Below are 20,636 nucleotides of genomic sequence, written 5' to 3' on the forward strand. Positions count from 1 at the left end.
TTCTATAGAGAATACTGAAAATTTTTTTGGCAGACAATTAAGTAACTTTCAGAATGGCTTACTTTTAAGCTTTACTGGGTCTAGATTAGAATTATTATTATTAGGGGCGCCTGGGTGGTGCTGTGGTTAAACCTCTGCCCTCTGCTCAGGTCATGATCTCAGGGTCCTGGGATCGAGTCCCGCATCGGGCTCTCTGTTCAGCGATGAGCCTGATTCCCCCTCTCTCTCTGCCTGCCTCTCTGCCGAATTGTGATCTCTCTCTCTCTCTGTCAAATAAATAAATAAAATCTTAAAAAAATAATTATTATTATTAGGCTTATTAGAGTAAGTATTACAATTATTATTAATTTGGCCTCATTACTAAAGCCTGACCTTTCACCTATCTCCACTGACTAACCAGCCAGGTTCGTGGAACTTGTCTTCCAGCCAATGGTGAATTTTGGGAAGTGGCTTAGGTTCTAGCTCCCTCACTGATCTTCATAATGCCTCAAAGAGTTTCACATCCCACATACATGAAGCCTAGTATTCAGTAGGACAGATTCAAAAGGACCCTATTTTGATCTCTGGAGCCATTTTCTGCATGACTCCCCCTTCTGGAGTACCCTGCCTGGCAAGTTTCTCCCACTTCCTCCTCCCCAGACTCTAATCTCTGTCTTCTCAACTCCACAATAGTGTTATACCCTGCCTGGTTTTTCCCTTCTTGTGCTGAGGTCAACAAGGGATCTCCAGGTAGTTGGAACCAGAGCAACTGTAGGGATCTCATCATCTCTTATCCCTTTCCCTGGATCTCAGTCCTTCATTGCCTATTGTCCAATTCTGGAAAAAAAAAAAAACAAAAACAAACATTGTTTCTTATGTTTTTCCAGTTTTTAAAATTTTTATAGCAAGAAGACAAACCCAGTACCAGTTACTTCAACATGTCAAGAAGTGGAAAACCTACAATTTCATTGGCAAAAGAATTAGGGACAACTGGAATGGGTAGATCTCACTCAGGGTCTCTCACAGGCTTGCAACTGACCTGTTTGCCCAAACTACAGTAATATCAAAGCTCAAATGGGGATGGACAGTGAACTCCAAGGTGACTCAATAATGCCAAAGCCAAGCTGTCACTGGTTGTTTGCAGGAAGTCATGCATCACCAACTCATGGAAGTCTCTGGCAGGCTGCTTGAATGGCAGAGCAGCTGGCTTCTCCCAGAGTAAATGATCCAAGAACTACCTGTGCTTTCTACAACACCAGAACACTTAAAACACCAGGAAAAAGTGACTTAGATTCCTAATAATTGTCCAACCATCCACATTCTCCTTAATACAAACCACTGTAGGCTGCATTCAGCACACTGAAGAATCACAACCATGCCCAAATTCTTCAATTAATTACTTATTGTGAAAAAAAAATGATCCAAGTTCAATTCAGTAGAAATAGGTAAAACCCCCAAGGAAGTTTGCCCAGCATCTCAACAGTCACTACCCTCCCTCCCTTTCACAGAAAGCTTGTCATAATCTTTCAGAATTTCTAACGGAGGATGTTTCTCCAAGACTCTCAAGAGAGCCAAAGAGGACTTTCCTTGGCATACAGCATCAGCATCCCAAGATAACGATAGCTTGGGTACAATACTCCCTTTGCCCATTGCAGTGTACTTGGCTGTCCTTTCTTCTTTTCCCTCTCCAAAAGGCTAAAGCCAGCAAACTTTTTCTAAGATTTCTGCTATTCCATGCCAACACCTCGAAAATACAGTTAAGGAAAGAAAGGAAAAGAAAAAGACTCTTCTCTATTAAGGGGTATTCCAAATATGAAGAAAAAGATGATGGAGCCACACGGTGGCTTCTCTGTCACTACAGACATGGTTGATTTCATGAAGGACAAGGTTGCTTTTGCTTCTAAATAAAGGCAACTTGCAAGCCACATTACATTTTAAAATACATGCATCTCTTTAAATTTTACATACTCCTGCAAAATCTACTTCTCTTCCAAGTATATGAAACTCACAGCTCTTAGTAATAAATATAGAATTAAACATGGAGAAATCTAAACCAGGAAGTCAACAGAGGGAAGAGAGACACACTGAACTTTTCTGGCTCACACAAAAATGAAAGCATGTGTGTGTGTGTGTGTGTGTGTGTGTGTACACATGTGCATGTGGCGATGTTTATGTATTCATGTTCATAGTACACACATAATTTCCATTTTTTCTTGGCAAGAATTAGAGGAATATGGCACCTGGAGGGCTCGGTCAGTTAAACATCTGCTTTCATCTCAAATTATGAGCCCAGGGTCCTGGATGGATTCCTCCACTGGGCTCCCTGCTAAGCTTGGAGTCTGCTTCTACCTCTGCCTAATCCTCCCCCTGCTTGTACTGTCTCTCTCTGACAAATAAATAAAAATCTAAAAAGTAAAAAAAAAAAATAATTAGAGGAATAAATAGGTGCCAAGTCTACCTGTCAGTTTACAGGCATTTACTGCTGCCTGCTCTGTATCATTCACTGTGCCACTTGCCAGGGATAGATACTGAGCTGCTTGTCTTTGAGAACCACAGACTAGGTAATGTGCATACAACTAACATACTTCCAGCTATTTGCATATATCAAATTATACCCACCATGTGGCAGACTCTCTGTCAGACATGGAGGGGCCAAAGAATGAGATAAAGAGCCTGACACTTACATAAACCTGAAATGGAAATTCACATTCAGAGAGGTGTTGATGTCATTTCTATGACTGTCTAGGGTTCAAATGTTTGTGTAGCATGTTTTATAGTTTAATATCTCAAGCAACATTAGCAATGTTTATTGGTTGGATGTCTGAAACATAATTATGAAATACCATACAGATTCTATATTAAGAAGGTGTTGAGAAAAAAAAAAAAAAGAATGTCATCACTTGACCTTACTTCCATTTTTATTAATGCACTCTGGTGTTTATAGTAACGATTGGTAAATACTCCTCTAAACATCTAATGATAACAACCTTCTTTAAGTGTCTTAATTTTCAGGATATAGCTATGTTCTCTAAGGTGGAAGCCATCTTCATCTACATAAATTTAAATGCATATTAATTAAAAATTAAAAAATAGGGATGCCTGGGTGGCTCAGTCAGTTTAGGCCTCACCTTCTGCTCAGGTCATGGTCTCAGGGTCCTGGGATCGAACCACACGTAGGGCTCTCTGCTCAGCAGGCATCAGGGAGCCTGCTTACCCCCTCTCTCTCTGCCTGCCTCTCTGCCTACTTGTGATCTCTATCTCTCCCTCTCTGTCAAACAAATAAATAAAATCTTTTAAAAAATAAAAATTAAAAAATAATGAATTCCCATCCTCAGTTCCATTATCCTCACTTCAAGTGTTCAGTAGCCATTGTATTAAAGAATATTTCCATCGTTATAGAAAGTGCTATTGGACAGAACTAGTTTATCAATTTCTAACATTAAAAGATCTTCTGACTAGAAACATATTTGCTTGCTAAACACATTTCCATAGCATTTCATTCCTTTTTATTTTTGTTTTAGATTTTTTTTTAAATTTATTTGACAGAGAGAGAGAGATCACAAGTAGGCAGAGCATCAGGCAGAGAGAGAGGAGGAAGCAGGCTTCCCACCAAGCAGAGAGCCCAATGCGGAGCTCGATACCAGGACTCTGGGATCATGACCTGAGCCAGAGGCAGAGGCTTAAAACACTGAGCCACCCAGGCGCCCCTCATTTATTTTTTTAATGTTAACTTTTTTGGCTCCTACAGATAAACCTAATATTATTCATTTTATGGTAATTTAAAATAGCAGTTGATTAATGAACATGTTCCCTATGCTAAGTCTATTATCGGCCCTATAGCACCACCATTGGAGGACCCCATATTAAAAAATAACAGTTCAATTTTTTTTTTTTTTTTAATTTTTATAATTTTATTTTTTATAAACATATATATATATATATTTTTTTTTTTTCCCCCAGGGGTACAGGTCTGTGAATCTCCACGTTTACAAACTTCACAGCACTCACCAAACAGTTCAATTTTTAAGATTAAGTTTGAAAAGACAATTTAAAATTAAAAAGTGATTACCACAAAATTAAATCAACTAATTTTCAATATGAGATTCTCCATGGAGGATATAATGAAAATGCAGCCCTTCCTTCCTGGATACTTGAAAAGTACTTGCTAATGAAAGTTTCTGAAATTTGGAATTTATTACAATATGCTTCTAGACTTTGTTTTCCACAGTGAGAGAGGTGGGAAGCAAGAGATTCACATACACTACTTCAATTAAAAGAAACTCCGGGTCACTTTTGAAAACTCAAACTGATAGAACATGAAGGGCAGAGATAATTTGCTTGTTATTGGGGAAAATATTATTAGATTTGATGATGACTGGACTCAGTGCTCCTCCACATATATTTTATTAGAGTGCATCATATTGGATAAGGGAAAATTCAACATGATACATTCAACCAGTCCACTAAAACTTGTTTTCCACTAAAATTTAAATGACCATTATAGACAACTATATGCAGAAGAGGTTATAAACAAACCTATGTTCACCATATATCAAAAACCAGTGATAAGTATGCAAAGAATAAAGAGAAAGAAATCCAAATATATCACTAAAGGAAATCAGCAAAACATGAAAGAAAGACAAGAAAGGATCAGAGAAAATCTTCAGAAAAAACTACAAGTCATAAAATGACAATAAATACATATTTATCAATAATTATTTTGAATGTAAATGAACTAAACACTCCAGTCAAAAGACATACGATGACAGAGTGGGGAAAAAAAAAAAAACCCCACAAGACCCATTCATATGCTCCCTATAAGAGACTGATTATAGCCCTAAAGACAACTGCAGATTGCAAGTAAGGGGATGGAGAAACATGTATTGTGCAAATGAATGTCAAAAGAAAGCCAGAGTTGGAGTGCCTGAGTGGCTTATTTGGTTGAGCATCTCCCTTTGGCTCAGGTCATGATCCAGGAGGCCAGGGATTGAGCACTGCATCGGGCTACCACTCAGTGGGTATTCTGCTCCTCCCTCTGCCCTTCCCCAGATTTGTGCTCTATCTCTCTGTCCCTAATAAATAAATAAGATCTTTAAAAAAATAAAGAAAGAAAGCCAGAGTAGTAATATATCAGAAGAAATAGTTTTGAAAACAAAAACTATAAAAAGAGACAAAGAAGAACACTATGAAATAATAAATGGGACAATTCTACAAGAAATTATAACAATTGTAAATATTTATGTACCCAACATAGGAGCACCCAAATAAATAAAACAATTAATAACAAACATAAAATATCAAATCAATAGCAATACAATAATAGTAGGGGATTTTAACACTCCACTTATATCAATACACAGCTCATCTAAACAGAAAATCAATAAGGAAACAATGGCTTTGAATTACATACTGGAACATATGGATTTAACAGATATTTACAGAATATTCCAACCTAACATAGGACAATACAGATCCTTTTCAAGTGCATATGGAACATTCTCTAGAATAGATCACATATTAGCCCACAAAACCAGCCTCAAAAAATTCAAGAAGATCAAAATCATACCATGCATCTTTTCTGACCACAATGGTATGAAACTACATGTCAATCACAAGAAAAAAATCTGGAACAAGCACAAATACATAAAAGTTAAATAATGTGCTACTAAACAATCAGTCAACCAGGAAATAGAAACCTAAATAAAAAAAATAGAAACAAATGAAAATGAAAACGCAACAATCCAAAATTTGAGATGCAGAAAAAGCAGTTTTAAGAAGGAAGTTCATAGCAATACATGCCTACCTCAAGAAGCAAGAAAAACTTCAAATAAACAACCCATCCTTACACCAAAAGGAGTTAGAAAAAGAGCAACAAAGAAAACCAACAGAAGGAAGGAAATAATAATGATCGGAGCAAAAATCAATCATATAGAAAACAACAACAACAATAGAGAGGTCAAGGAAACCAGGAATGGGTACTTTAAAAGAATCAGTAAAAATGATAAACCTCTAGCCAGACTTATCAGCAAAAAGAGAGAAAGAACTCAAATAAAATCACAAATGAGAGAAAAGAAATAACACAGAAATACAAACAATTATAAAACAATATTATGAAAAGCTATATGCCAACATATTGGACAACCCAGAAGTTATGGTAAATTCTTAGATACATATAAACTTCCAAAACTGAAACAGGAAGAAAAAGAAAATGTGAACAGATTAATAACCAGCAAAGAAATAGAATCAGTAATTAGAATACTCCTAGCAAACAAAAATCCAGAACCAGACAACTACATAGGTGAATTCTCCAAGACATTTAAAGAAGAGTTAATACCTATTCTTCTCAAAAATGGAAAAGGAAGCAAAACTTTCAGACTTGTTCTATGAGGTCAGCATTACCTGATACCAAAACCAGATAAAGACATCACAAGAAAAAGACAACTATAGGCCAATATCCCTGATGAATGTAGATGCAAATATCCTCAACAAAATACTTGCAAAGAGAATACAACAATACATCAAAAGAATCATACACCATTATCATGTGGGATTTATTTCTGGGTTTCAAGAATGACTCAGTATTCAAAAAAGAACCAACAAGATACTTCACATCAATAAGAGAAAGGATAAAAATTGTATGATCATCTTAATAGATGCAGGAAAAGCATTTGATGAAGTACAATATCCACTCATGATAAAAACCTTCAACAAACTTGGTTTAGAGGGAACATACCTCAACATAATTAAGGCCATATATGAGAAACCAAAGTGAATATCATATGTAAGGGGGAAAAATTGAGACCTTTTCCTCTGAGGTCAGGAACAGGATAAAGATGTTCACTTTCACCACTTTCATTCAACATAGTACTGGAAGTCCTAGCCCCAGCAATCAGATAACAGAAAGAAATAAAAGGCATCTAAATTTGAAAGGAAGAAGTAAACCTTCCACTATTTGCAGATGACATGATACTATATATAGAAAACCTAAAAGATCACCAAATCACTGCTGGAACTGATAAACAAATTCAGGAAAGTCACAGGATACAAATGAATGTGCAGAAATCTGTTGCATTTCTATACATCAATAATGAAGTGGCAGAAAGAGAAATTAAGAAAATAATCCCATTTATAATTGTGCCAAAAATAATAAGATACCTAGGAATAAGCTTAACCAAATAGTGAAAGCCCTATATTCTGAGAACTATAAAACACTCATAAAAGAAATTGAAGATGACACAAAGAAATGGAAAAACATTCCATGCTCATGGATTGGAAGGAAAAATACTGCTAAAATGTCTAAGTACCCAAAGCAATCTATACATTTAATACAGTCCCTAACTACGGACTCTGAAAAACAATCTGAAGGGTTTGAAGAGGTGGGGGGTGGGAAGTTGGGGGAACCAGGTTGTGGGTATTAGAGAGGGCACGGATTGCATGGAGCACTGGGTGTGGTACAAAAACAATGAATACTGTTATGCTGAAAATAAATTAAAAAAATGATTAAAAAAATACTAAGAGCATTTTTTTGCAGAACTAGAGCCAAAAAAAATCCTCAAATTTGTATGGAACTATGAAAGATCCCAAAGAGTCAAAGCAATCTTGAAAAAGAAAAGTGAAGCTGGTAGCTTGACAATTCCAGAATTCAGGTTATATTATACAGCTGTAGTGATCAAAACAGTATGGTACTAACATAAAAATAGACATAGATCAACAGGAGAGAATAGAAGGCCCAGAAATGAACACGCAACTATATGGTCAGTTAATATTCAACAAGGCAGGAAAAAATATCCAATGTGAAAAAGACAGTCTCTTCAACAAATGATGTTGGGAATACTGGATAGCAATATGCAAAAGAATGAAACTGAACTACTTTATTACAACACACACAAAAATCAATTCAAAATAAATTAAGGACCTAAATATGAGACCTGAAACCATAAAAACCCTAGAAGAGAGCACAGGCAGCAACCTCTTGTTTTGTTTTTGTTTTTTATTTATTATGTTCAATTAGCCAGTATATAATACATTAGTTTTTTTATGTAGTGTTCAATGATTCATTAGTTGTGTGTGACAGTATATAGGCAATAACCTCTTTCACATCAGCTGTAGCAACTTTTTCTAGATATGTCTCCTAAGGAGGCAAGGGGGAAAAAAGCAAACAAACTGTTGGGACCACATCAAAATAAAAAGTTTCTGTGCATCAAGGGAAACAATCAACAAAACCAAATGGCAACTCACAGAATTGGAGAAGATATTTGAAAATGGCATATCTGTTAAAGGGTTAGTATCAAAAATACATAAAGAACTGATAAAAGTCAACACCCAAGAAACAAATAATCTGAATAAAAAATGAGTAGAAGATATAAACAGACATTTCTCCCAAGAAGACATTCTGATGCCCAACAGACACATGAAAAGATACTCAACATCACTCATCATTGGGAAAATATAAATCAAAACAACAGTGAGGTATAACTTCACAACTGTCAGATGGCTAAAATCAACAGCTCAAGAAACAAGTGTTGGTGAGGATATGGGGATAAAGGAACACTTGGGCACCATTGGTGAGAATGAAAACTGGTGCAGCCACTGTGAAAACAGTATGGAGGTTACTGGAAAAAACAACAACAACAAAATACCTTATGATCCAGCAATCTCACTACTAGGTATTTACCCAAAGAATACAAAAATACTATTTCAAAGGGATACATGCACTGCAATGCCTATAGCAGCATTATCTACAATAGCCAAAATATGGAACCAGCCCAAGAATTCATCAATTGATGAATAGATAAAGAAGATTCAGTATATACAGATAATGGGATATTACTCAGCCATACAAAAGAATGAAAGCTTGCCATTTTCAATGACATGGATGTAGCTAAAGAGTATACTGGTAAGTGAAATAAGTCAGAGAAAGACAAATACCATATGAACTCACTCCTATGTAGAATTTAAGAAACAAAACAAATAAGCAAAGGGGAAAAAGAGAAAGAGAGAAGGAGAAAGATAGAGGCAAATCAAGAAATAGACTGAACTATAGAGAAAAAATTGTTACCAGAGGGCAGGTGGGATAGATGAGATAGGTGATGGGAATGAAAGAAAGCACTTGTTCTGAAGAACATCAGGTGTTGTATGGGAGTGTTGAATTCCTATATTGTACATCTGAAACTAATAACACACTGTTTGTTAAAAATAAATAAGAAATAAACAAATATTCCACTAGATAAGGAGAGCTAAATAATACTGAGTGGTCATTGTTTTTTGTTGTTGTTGTTGTTGTTGTTTGTTTTTTTTTGTGAATAGACATTTTCTCTGGCTTCACCTACAAAACATCTTTTTTGACAAGGATTTAACATAACCTCACCTAATTTTCTTAGCAGACAAAAGCAGTTTTTCTATCCTATATCTAATCTCAGGTTTGCCTAGATCTTCTTCTTCTACAGTTGGAAGTTCCTCAGTAGTTTGGCAGTGTAAACCTTGGGGATAGTGCAAAACCCTCTCCCTGATATGGAAGACTTTCTGTGCTCCCTGAGCCCTCTAACCAACAATTACATTAAAATTTTAGGTACAATACCAATATTACCAGCTCTAAGAGAAGACGAACCTCACTTCTCAATCTTGGACACCACAGAGTTAACCGTGGCTCAGCTGGAGACAGAAGTGATCTTGGAAAGAAATATATTTTTACTCTGGGGATTGACTTCTTTATACTTGCATCATTCTCATTGTCATTAAAAAACTGAGTTTACTAATAATTGAACAATCCTGGACCTTTACCCTCCCATCATTCAATCCATACACTTTCTCCTCTTCTGATCCAAATAGATACACGCTGAAGTCAAACGCCAAGCCTTTGATCAAAACTGCTTAAATAACTGCTTTTCTTGGAACTTCCTCTGTCTTTATCCATGCAACTTCCTTTATGGAATATGATGGTTTCTCTAAAATATATGAGAAAAATGAACGTTGTTTTCCTGATTCTCCCTTAAATCCCCATTGTTGTGGCTGCATCTGACTGATCATCTTATGAAGGAAAACAAAACATCAGATGTCCAAAATCAAAACTGTAGATATCAAATGTGTGCATTTTATGTATATCAACTATCTTTCAATAAAACTAATCTTAAAATAAAACCTCTCAGATATAATTTCTTACATTTTGAGTTCTGTTACATGTTTATTTATTACAATTTATTACAATTTATTTTCTAATGTACTAATTACTTTCCTGTATTTTAATAGATGATGTTTCCAAGGAAGTAGAATGAGGTACAATTTTAGATCTTAGATTTTAAAATTATGTCCTGTGGAGCACCTGGGTGGCTCACTGAGTTAAATCCTCTGCTTTAGGCTCAGGTCATGATCCCCAAGTCCTGGGGTTGAGCCCCATATTGACCTCTCTGCTCAGTGGGAAGCCTGCTTCTCCCTCGCTCTCTGCCTGCCTCTCTGCATGTTTGTGATCTCTGTCAAATAATAAAATATTTTTAAAAATAAATAAAATAAAATTATGTCCTTTATTTCTTGGCAAATTATGTATATTTATCTCACTGTTCAACAGTATATCTTTCATTAAAATTAACATGATATTCTCTATCAAACTCAGCTCAAATGTACTCATGTGAACAAAAGGGTGTTTACTAAAGCCCCAAGTATTCAATACTCTCATAAGAGTCATGCAACTGGATGGGTGCAACATGACCTTAGGATGCCAAAGTTTCTAACTCTAAGTTGTGACAGCAGTGGGTAGAAAGCATTCTTCATGGAAGCAAACTGACTTTTCTTTTCTAGGTTCAGCTTAGAAAATGTGTTATATCAACTGGACCAAATAAGTAATAGAGTGTCTTGAGATATTCCTCTTATATCATTTATAGTTTACAAATCATCTTTGCATAATTACATGATTTTATCCTAAAAAGCATAGAAAAGGAAAGGGACACAGGATGATGGTTGGGGGGAAAAAGACTGAAAGGAGAACAATTCTGAAGTCTTCAGGTCCAGGTAATAGGAAAAAAGCAGAGTTATGGCAATGTGCTATGGAACAAAATGACTTCTGAGCTATGTTGCAAGGCAAAGAAAAACCCAGCTGTTCCTCCATTTTACTCACCTGCACCTGGCCAGGGAAGCAGAGCCAAGAGAAGAAGGGGACTGAGGTTCCCACAGAAAGGCTGCAACCCAGCTATTGGTTGCAAGGCTGGAAATTCAAACCTCTGCCCTCCCATGAGCTATCATTTGTCCCAGTCCTGAAGTCTGGTTTATTTTTATTTACATAGTTCTAAAACACTGTGAACATGATTCCAAAACAGAAAAAATGGCTTGTTAGGGCACTCACATATGGGAAAGTGAAAGCAGGAAGTGGACTCTGAACAAACTGAATCATGTTTTTATACATTAAAGGAACAACCAAGGAAGCAACGTTATCAATCACAGGATAAAACAACACCTTACAGAATGAAGAAATCTTTGACCCTAAACTCTTCAGTTTAGTATCAAGATAGGTTTTCTGAATTAAAAGTGTAAACTACTCTTTGACTCTTTCAAGACCAATGAAATTTGTGACAATAAAAATTTCTCATTTGGCACAAGATACAAATGAACTGTGTCACACAATGCAGACAGAAACTCCTGTGCAGAAATACAGATGTTAGAAAGATTGCCTAGACCTCCAATTACAAGAAGGGGTGTTTTAGTAATGTGTTTTAATAGAGGGAGTCTTCTCCTTTGATCCTACATTCTTGGAGCAAGAATGAAAGCATCTGTGCTGAATATTTTAGATATAATAGATAAACATCATGAAGAGTAAAAATGAAAAATAAACTAGTTATAAAAATAGGTCAAAGAACATAAACAGACATGGTTTAGAGTCACTCTGTTATCCACAGAGTATACATAGGTATATAAATTTAATTGAAACTTATTTGAAAATTTGAAAATTATTTGAAAATATGTATAACACCCTCAGTCATAAAGAAAATATAAAATAAAACTTGGATGAAATATCACTAAACACCTGTTATAAAAAATAAAACTTTTAATTGTTTTCTAAGTGACAATGTCAATATTGGGAAAGACACAGGTTAACTGGGTCAATCATACACTGCTAATGAGAATGTAAAATGACACAGATTCTCTGAAATAAAGAAGTTTTGCATTTTCTAATAAAAGCAAATATCCAAATGCTACAAGACACTAAAATTGCAATGGTTGGGAATAGCCACAAATAAATCAAATGGTATCCACATAAAGTGGTTACACAAGTGTTCATAAAACTTTAACTTGTAGTATTCAAAATTTTGAAGTAATCCAAGTGTCCTCCAGTGCATGAGTAGTTAAACTGTGGCACATTGTAATATGGTATACTGCTAATTGATATAAAATAAACTGCATGTTCACAAATCAAGTTTCCTAGATCTCAGTGGAATTACACTGTTAAAAAGCAATGACAAAGATTACATACTGCATGATTCTATTCAGAAAATATTCTTTAGGGGCGCCTGGGTGGCTCAGTTGGTTAAGCAGCTGCCTTCAGCTCAGGTCATGATTCCAGGGTCCTGGGGTCGAGCCCCGCATCAGGCTCCCTGCTTATCAGAGAGCCTGCTTCTCTCTCCCTCTGCCTGCTGCTCTGCTTACTTACGCTCTCTCTCTATCTCTCCGTCAAATAAATAAATAAAATCTTTAAAAGAAATTTAAAAAAAATTAAAAAAAAGAAAATATTCTTTAAAGTACAAAATTGCATAAATTAACAATAGATTAGTGGTTCACATGGATTAGGGAGTCAGAATGGGGTTGAGGTGGGGGTTGGAAGCAGATGTGACTAAAAAGGGTTAACACAAGGTTTCTTTTTTTTAAGATTTTATTTATTTGACAGAGAGAGAGAGAGAGAGAGAGTTCACAAGTAGGCAGAGAGGCAGGCAGAGAGAGAGGGAGAAGCAGGATCCCCACCAAGCAGAAAGCCTGATGCAGGGCTCGATCCAGGACTCTGAGATCATGACCTGAGCCAGAGGCAGAGGCTTAACCCACTGAGCCACACAGGAGCCCCTACCACAAGGTATCTTTGTGGTGATTTTACTTTTCTATGTTTTGGTTGAGGTTGTGATCCACATTTACACATCATTAAAATTGCATAAAATACCCCCCCCCAAACAAACACACAGTCAATGAGCATATTTAAAATAGTAACATATGAACAATTTCTGTGGCTTGTAGTCAATTCAGTTTCCTGGGTGTGACATTATGTTGGGGTTATACAAAACATTACCACTGGGAGAAACTGAAGAAGGAACTATGTACCAAATTTCTAGTTTTCACAAATGTATAATCATTCCATACTAAAAAAAAAAAAAATCAAAGATGTAAAATAGCGGTGTCTGAGTGGCATAGTCAGTTAAGTGTATGACTTTAGCTCAGTTCATGATCTTGGGGTCCTGGAATTGAGCCCTGTGTCAGGCTTTCTGCTCAGTGGGGAATCTGCTTCTTCCTGCCCTCTGCTACTTGCCCGCTGCTGATGCTTTCTTCTTATCTCTTTCTCACTCAAACAAATAAACACAATGTTTAAATAAATGTAATTTTAAGAAAGTCAAAGCCATAAATCAATCAGTGATACTAAATGATAATTGGTTGATTTTATATGTAGAAAAGAATTATTGTTAAAAGTTTAGATACAGTGTAATTATGGTGTGAAACAATGATTTTTTTTCTAAAATTTGGTTTATTTTAAAATAATAAGAACAAAATAGAAGTTATCAATAAAATAAGAAAAATTCACTGAAAATAAAATGCATGAATGGTTAGGGCAGAGAACTGGAAGACATAAGAACAGATTTCAAAGAAAAATGCATATATTAATATGGGGAGATAAAAACAAAGTAAACATTAATACATCCATGTTTAAAAAAGAGTGTTTTCATATTTCTAAAACCCCTTTGCTGTTGAAGGCGTTTTGGAAATTAGAAGACACTTTTGATTTATTAAATTACATTTTAGTTAATAGGTTCATTCATTTCTAAATCCTTAAGCCACATTGATATTTGGAAATAAATCAACCTACAATGACTCTGGTTACTAGTCTGGCATGTAAGGAGCTTGGAGAGCCCTCACTCCCATTCTCACAACAGGAAATAAAGAAAACAGAAAAAGCAGTAAAGAAAATAAAAACAAACAAACAAACAAACAAACAAAAACACCTCTTCTTAGGTCCATCAGAAAGTTGATTGCAAATGTTAAAAGGGACTCTTTCTTAGGGGAGTGCATACACTTCTGTGAACTTTACCTCAAGGAGATTTTCTAGAGTTGAATGTTGAAGGTTGGAGAAAAATCTCCTCAAACAAGTAGTAGAAAGAGGAGAAAGTGGTCATTTTAAAATACCCCCATAGCATCCTGTTCCTAAAAGCCTCTACCTCAAAAGAACCTTTTTTAACAAAGCCTAACAAACTGGGTTTATTAGAGTTTTATTAATCTGGGGGAGGAAAACATGCTACTTGTCCCACTTTTAACCATTCTGTTACACTGATGGGCAGGAGAGGGGAGCAACATAGAAACTCTTGTGCAAATCAGAGTCCAGGGACACAAACTCATAAAAATATAGGAACCCAATTCTAAAGTTACAGTCCCCTTTTCCATACCTTACAACCACATCAATGAAGAGACCATAAAATAGCAGGGGACTATAACAACAACAACAACAACAAATGCATGCTTCAGATCTTTGATGTGGAAATCTCTATGGAGATCCCAATGGAAAATAGGAGATAAAAACAAAAACATGACAGAAATTTTAGCCTCTGACACCTATACCTAGAGCAAACAGTAAACATAGACTAACTCCAAGGCAGATAAACATAAAATTCCCCACTGAGTACCCATTTACTTTAGCTCCTTTTACCTCATAAATCATATCCAGCTTTCAAGAAAAATTACAGGACATGTTAAAAGACAAGAAAGTGATTTTGAAGAGATGGAAAGAATATCAGTATCACACTCTCAATGGAAGAGAAGTAGAAAATATCAGTAGGAATTAAAAAAAAACTAATAGTATAAAGTTTTTAATGGAAAATAAATGTAAAACATACAAAAAGAAATGGGCAATGTAAGCAGAGAGATGGAAATTCTAGGAAAGAACAAAAGAGATGCTAGAAATCAAAAACACTGTAACACAAAAGAAAAATGCCCCTACTAGGATCATTGGTAAATCTGACATGGCAGAGAAAACACCACTGAGTTTGACAAAAGGTCAATAGAAACTGTCAAAACTGAAACTTATTTATAAAACATGATTATCTAAGAACTGTGAGACAAATACAAAAGGTGTTCCATACATATGGGAGAATACCAAAAGGAGAAGAAAGAAGTGAAGGAGTCTAAGAAACATTTAAAAAAATAATGACTGAGAGTCTCTCCATATTAATGGCAGACATGAAATCACAGATAAAAGAATCTCAGAGAACATTAAACAAGAAAAATATCTTAGAAATTACACATAGGTATATAATATTCAAACTGATAAAAGTCAAAGACAAGTAAAAGAAAGAAAACTTGAAAGAAGCCAGAAATATAAATGTTTATGAACATTGGACATCTGTTCATAAATCATTCAAGCAAGAAAGATTGCAATAAAATATTTAAACTGTTGGAAAATTAAAATACCTAGTATTCCTTATCAGTGGAATAATCTTCCAAAAGTAAAAGAGAATTAAAGACTTCATAGAAAAACAAAATTTCACAGTTTCCTGCAAGATACAGAAAATAAAGTATTCAAGGAAAAGAAAAAATTTCATAGGTCAAAATATGGAAATGAATAGATTACTTGTAAATTCATAATGCAAACACTAATAAATCAGTAGGAAAGAAATGAAAAGAAAGTATTATGCTAATTTAAAAGAGAAAATGGAATATTATAAAATACCCAATTAAAATCAGACAAGGTAGGAAAAACCTTAAGGACAAAACAAAGAACATGAACAATGACTAGAAAACAGTAATAAATGTGGGAGTATTAATCTAACTGTATAAAAATTATGTTATATCTTTCAGATTCCTAATTACATTAATTATAAGGTAGAGACTGTTATAGTGTGTGAAAAGGCAAGATCAGATTCTATATTGCCTTCAATAAACCCATTTTAACTATAAATTCACACAAAAAAGTAAAGAGATGGAGGATGATATACCATATTTACTTCCATCCAAAGAGGGTTGGAGTAGCTATATTAATTTAAGATAAAACAAACATAAAAACAAGAAAAATAACTGGTGATAAAGAAAAACATTATGTAATGATAAATGGTTATTTTGTAGGAAGATAAACCATATTTTGTTTGTGTCTAAAAGAGTGACAAAATATTAAGGTGAAAATGAATATTACTGCAAAAAGAAATAAATGAATATACCATTATTGTTGTAAACTCCAATACTCCTCTATAAGTATTTCTTAAATCCAACACACAGAAAATCAATAACCACATAGTTGAACAGAAGAGCACCATCAGTCAACTCAATCTAACTGGTATTTTTATAATCTGACAAAAGCAGGATACACATTGTTCTCAAGCTCTTATACAACATTCACTAGGTACATCACATTCTCTACTATAAAACCCACCATAACAAACTTAAAGGCATATAAATCACATAAAGTATGTTTTCAGACTACAGTGAAACTAACATGGAAATAAAGGAAATGGCCATTTGAAAACCTGAAAATACTTGGAAAACAAACAGATTTGTACATAACCCATCTACAAATGGAAGAAGTCTCCAAATATCTCAAAGTAATTTTGAAGTAAATAAAAAGAAAGTAAAACCTCAAAATAAAAAAAATAAAAAGAATAAATAAAATAAAATAAAATAAATAATAAAAATAAATAAGTAAATAAATAAAAATAATATAAACAATAAATAAATAATTCATTATTATTTTATTATTATTTATAATATATAATAAATAAATAAAAATAAATAAATAAAAATAAAATAAATTAAATAAAAAGAAAATAAAACCTCAAAATTTGTGGGATGCAAAAATAAGTTATTAGAAGGAATTTTATAACACTGAATAAATATGTTAAAAAAGAGGAAAAACTAGGATCAATAATTTACCCACCCTCTGGAAAAGAAAAGCATATTAAATTTAAATGAGGAGAATAAAGTAAATAATAAAAATTAGAGTAAAAATCAATATAGTTGAAATCATGATATAAATAGAGAAAATCAATAAAAACAAGAGTTGGTAATTGAAATAATAAAATTGACAAAAACTCTAGCCTGAAAAAAAGAGCACAGATCATTAATATTAGAAATTAATATTATAAAAAAAGTTATTCAATCTGAAGAGTTTAATTATTTTAAAATGTTAATAAAGAATATAATTTTTCATCCAAGTATTTAACAAAAGTTTTTACTTAACATACAATGTGATATTAGTTTCAGGTGTAGACTGGATGAGATTATGCTAAGTGAAATAAGTCAAGCAGAGAGTCAGTTATCACATGGTTTCACTTACTTGTGGAGCATATGGAATAACATGGAGGTCATTAGAAGGAAAGGAAAAGTGAACTAGGGGAAATTGGAGGGGGAGATGAACCATGAGAGACTGCAGACTCTGAGAAACAAACTGAAGGTTTTGGAGGGGAAGGAGGCAGAGGGTTAGGTGAGCATGGTGGTGGGTATTAAGGAGGGCAGATATTGCAAGGAGCACTGGGTGTGGTGCATAAACAATAATCTTGGAACACTGGAAAAATTAAATTAATCTGATGGTTTTGAAGTGGCGGGGGGTGGGAGGTTGGGGGAACCAGGTGGTGGGTATTGCATGGAGCACTGGGTGTGGTGCAAAAACAATGAATACTGTTACACTGAAAAAAAAATAAAATAAAAATTAAAAAAAAAAGATGAAAAAAAAAATGAAGAACCCTTTCTGACGTATTGTCTATGTTGATAGCCATTAGCTCTGTTGCAGAAGGCCCATCCTCTGTATTTTTCTTCTGTTGGGCATTCCTCCTCCCAGTCATTTTGGTGAAGATGATTGAACAGATGTAGCTGGATGTATCGACCGTGGTGCAGTAAACGTGCATCCTGGAATGCTTCTGAGCAATCAGGGTTCCCCACCCAAACGAGAGAAAAATAAAAGAAAAAGAAAAAAAGAGAGAGAGAGAGAGAGAGACAGGAAAGAAAGGGAAGATAAAAGAGAAGGCTCAGCCCAAATGGGCCCCAAGGTAAGATTTATGAAGTATAGAAACAAAAACAGACAAACAAAAAGACTGATAAAAGTATATGACAAGAGGAAAAAAAAAAATATATATATAAGCAAAAAAGGAAGAACATTGTCAAAAAGAACCCCAAGTGTAAGATTTATATACTATCAGGGCAAACACAAAAACACAGAAACACTGGTGGAAGAAAAAGATGGGAGAGTGGTTATAAATTCTCAGTGTGGGTGAGGAAAGTTATTTTGATTCTTCCTGGATGTATCTTTATGTATTTGTTAAAGGACTCACCTTTCCAAAGATAAAGGGGGATTAAAAATTGGTTTATGTATAGGGGTAGCATTGATTGGGGAAAGGGGATTACCTTGAAGTTTAACTCTATATGAATATTAGAAAATAAAAATAAAAAAGGAATAAACTAAACTAAACTAAAATAAAAAAAAAATAAAAAATAGAAATGCAAAAGAAAAACACGGGTTTATGTATCAAAAAGTTCAGGTTAGAAGGTTATTATGGAATTTGATGTACTGGACAGCTCACTCTGATGGTAAATAGGTTAAAAAATTATCTATATAAAAAAAATGAACCAGAATAGTGGGAACGAGTTAAAAATAAAAGTTGTCCTGTGAAGTAGTGGTGGTTGTTCTCTTACAGTCTTTTTTTTTTTTTTTTCTTTCCTGGTTTGTTTTCTGGGGGAGGGGCCTGTCACGTGGGTTTTCAGTCAATGATGTTCCCCGAGTTAAGTCCTTCCAGCTCCCTCAAGGGGGTGGGTTCTGAGAAAACCGGTTTTTTCAGGCTTTTGTTCTCTGGAGGTTTTTATGTTTGTTCATTTGTTTTCTCTTGTCTTGACAGCTTTTGATGTGTTTTGGTGGTTTAGAGGAAAGCAAACTTCACCCCGACCTCCCTCTCAGTGGAAGAATGGATAAGGAAGATGTGGTCCATATACACTATGGAGTATGATGCCTCCATCAGAAAGGATGAATACCCAACTTTTGTAGCAACATGGATGGGACTGGAAGAGATTATGCTGAGTGAAATAAGTCAAGCAGAGAAAGTCAATTATCATATGGTTTCACTTATAACATAACAAATAGCATGGAGGACATGGGGAGATGGAGAGGAGAAGAGAGTTGAGGGAAATTGGAAGGGGGGTGAACCATGAGAGACTATGGACTCTGAAAAACAATCAGAGTTTTGAAGGGGCGGGGAGTGGGAGGTTGGGGGAACCACGTGGTGGGTATTAGAGAGGGCATGGATTGCATGGAGCACTGGGTGTGGTGCAAAAACAATGAATACTGTTATGCTGACAAGAAATAAAAAATAAAAATAAATGAAATGAAGAACCCAGAAGGAAAAAGAAAAAAGAATTTATTGATTCATCACTTATAAACAACACTCAGTGATAATCACAATAAGTGTGTTTTTTAACCCTTAGCACATTTAATCCATCCTGCCTATCCTCTTCCCCTCCAGTTACCTGTTTGGTTTCAGCAGTTAATAGTATATTTACTGGTTTGCATGCCATTTCCCCCCCTGCGTTCATCATTTCTTTTCTTAAATTCTATACACTACTGATATCATACTGTGTTTTTCATTTCTGAATTATTTAATTCAGAGAACACATTACTTCCTAGCTAAATCCACATCCTTGCAAATGGCAAGATCTCATTCCTCTTGATGGCCACATTATTTAGAGTCTCTTCTTCAACCATTCATCAATTAATGGACATTTGCGCTTTTTTCATAAATTTGCTATTGTTTATGAACATTTATGGCTCTTTCCGTAATTTGGCTATTGTTGATAATGCTATTATATACTATAAACATTGGGATGCATGAGCCACTTTGAATCAGCATTTTTGTATATTTTTGGTAAATACCTAACAGTGCGATTGTTGGATGGTAGCTGGTAGTTCTACTTTTAACTTTTAGAGAACCTACATACTGTTTTCCACAGTGGGTGCAACAGTTTGCATTCCCACCAACAATGTAATTTCTTCACATCCTTGCTAATATCTGTTGTTTCTTGTGTTGTTAATTTCAGCTATTCTGAATGGTGTGACACCCAGTTTTTATCACAACACATGCCCTCCTTAATACCCATCCCCTCATTACCCCATCGCCCCACCCCCTCTCATCTGTGACCATCAGTTTGTTTCCTAGAGTCCATAGTTTCTCATATTTTGTGTCCCTCTCTGATTTCTTCCCATTCAGGTTTCCCTCCCTTCTCCTATGGTTCACTGTGCTATTCCTTATATTCCACATATGAGTGAAACCATATGATTATTGTCTTTCTCTGCTTGACATATTTAGTATAATCCCTTCCAGTTCCATACATGTCAATGCAAATGGCAGGTATTCATCCTTTCTGATGACTGAGTAATATTCTATTGGATATATGCACCACATCTTTTTTTTAAAAGATTTTATTTATTTATTTATTTGACACACAGACAGAGA

The sequence above is a fragment of the Lontra canadensis genome, unplaced genomic scaffold (assembly GCF_010015895.1).
Source record: "Lontra canadensis isolate GAN:19392208 unplaced genomic scaffold, GSC_riverotter_1.0 scaffold152, whole genome shotgun sequence".
Classification (NCBI taxonomy): Eukaryota; Metazoa; Chordata; class Mammalia; order Carnivora; family Mustelidae; genus Lontra; species Lontra canadensis.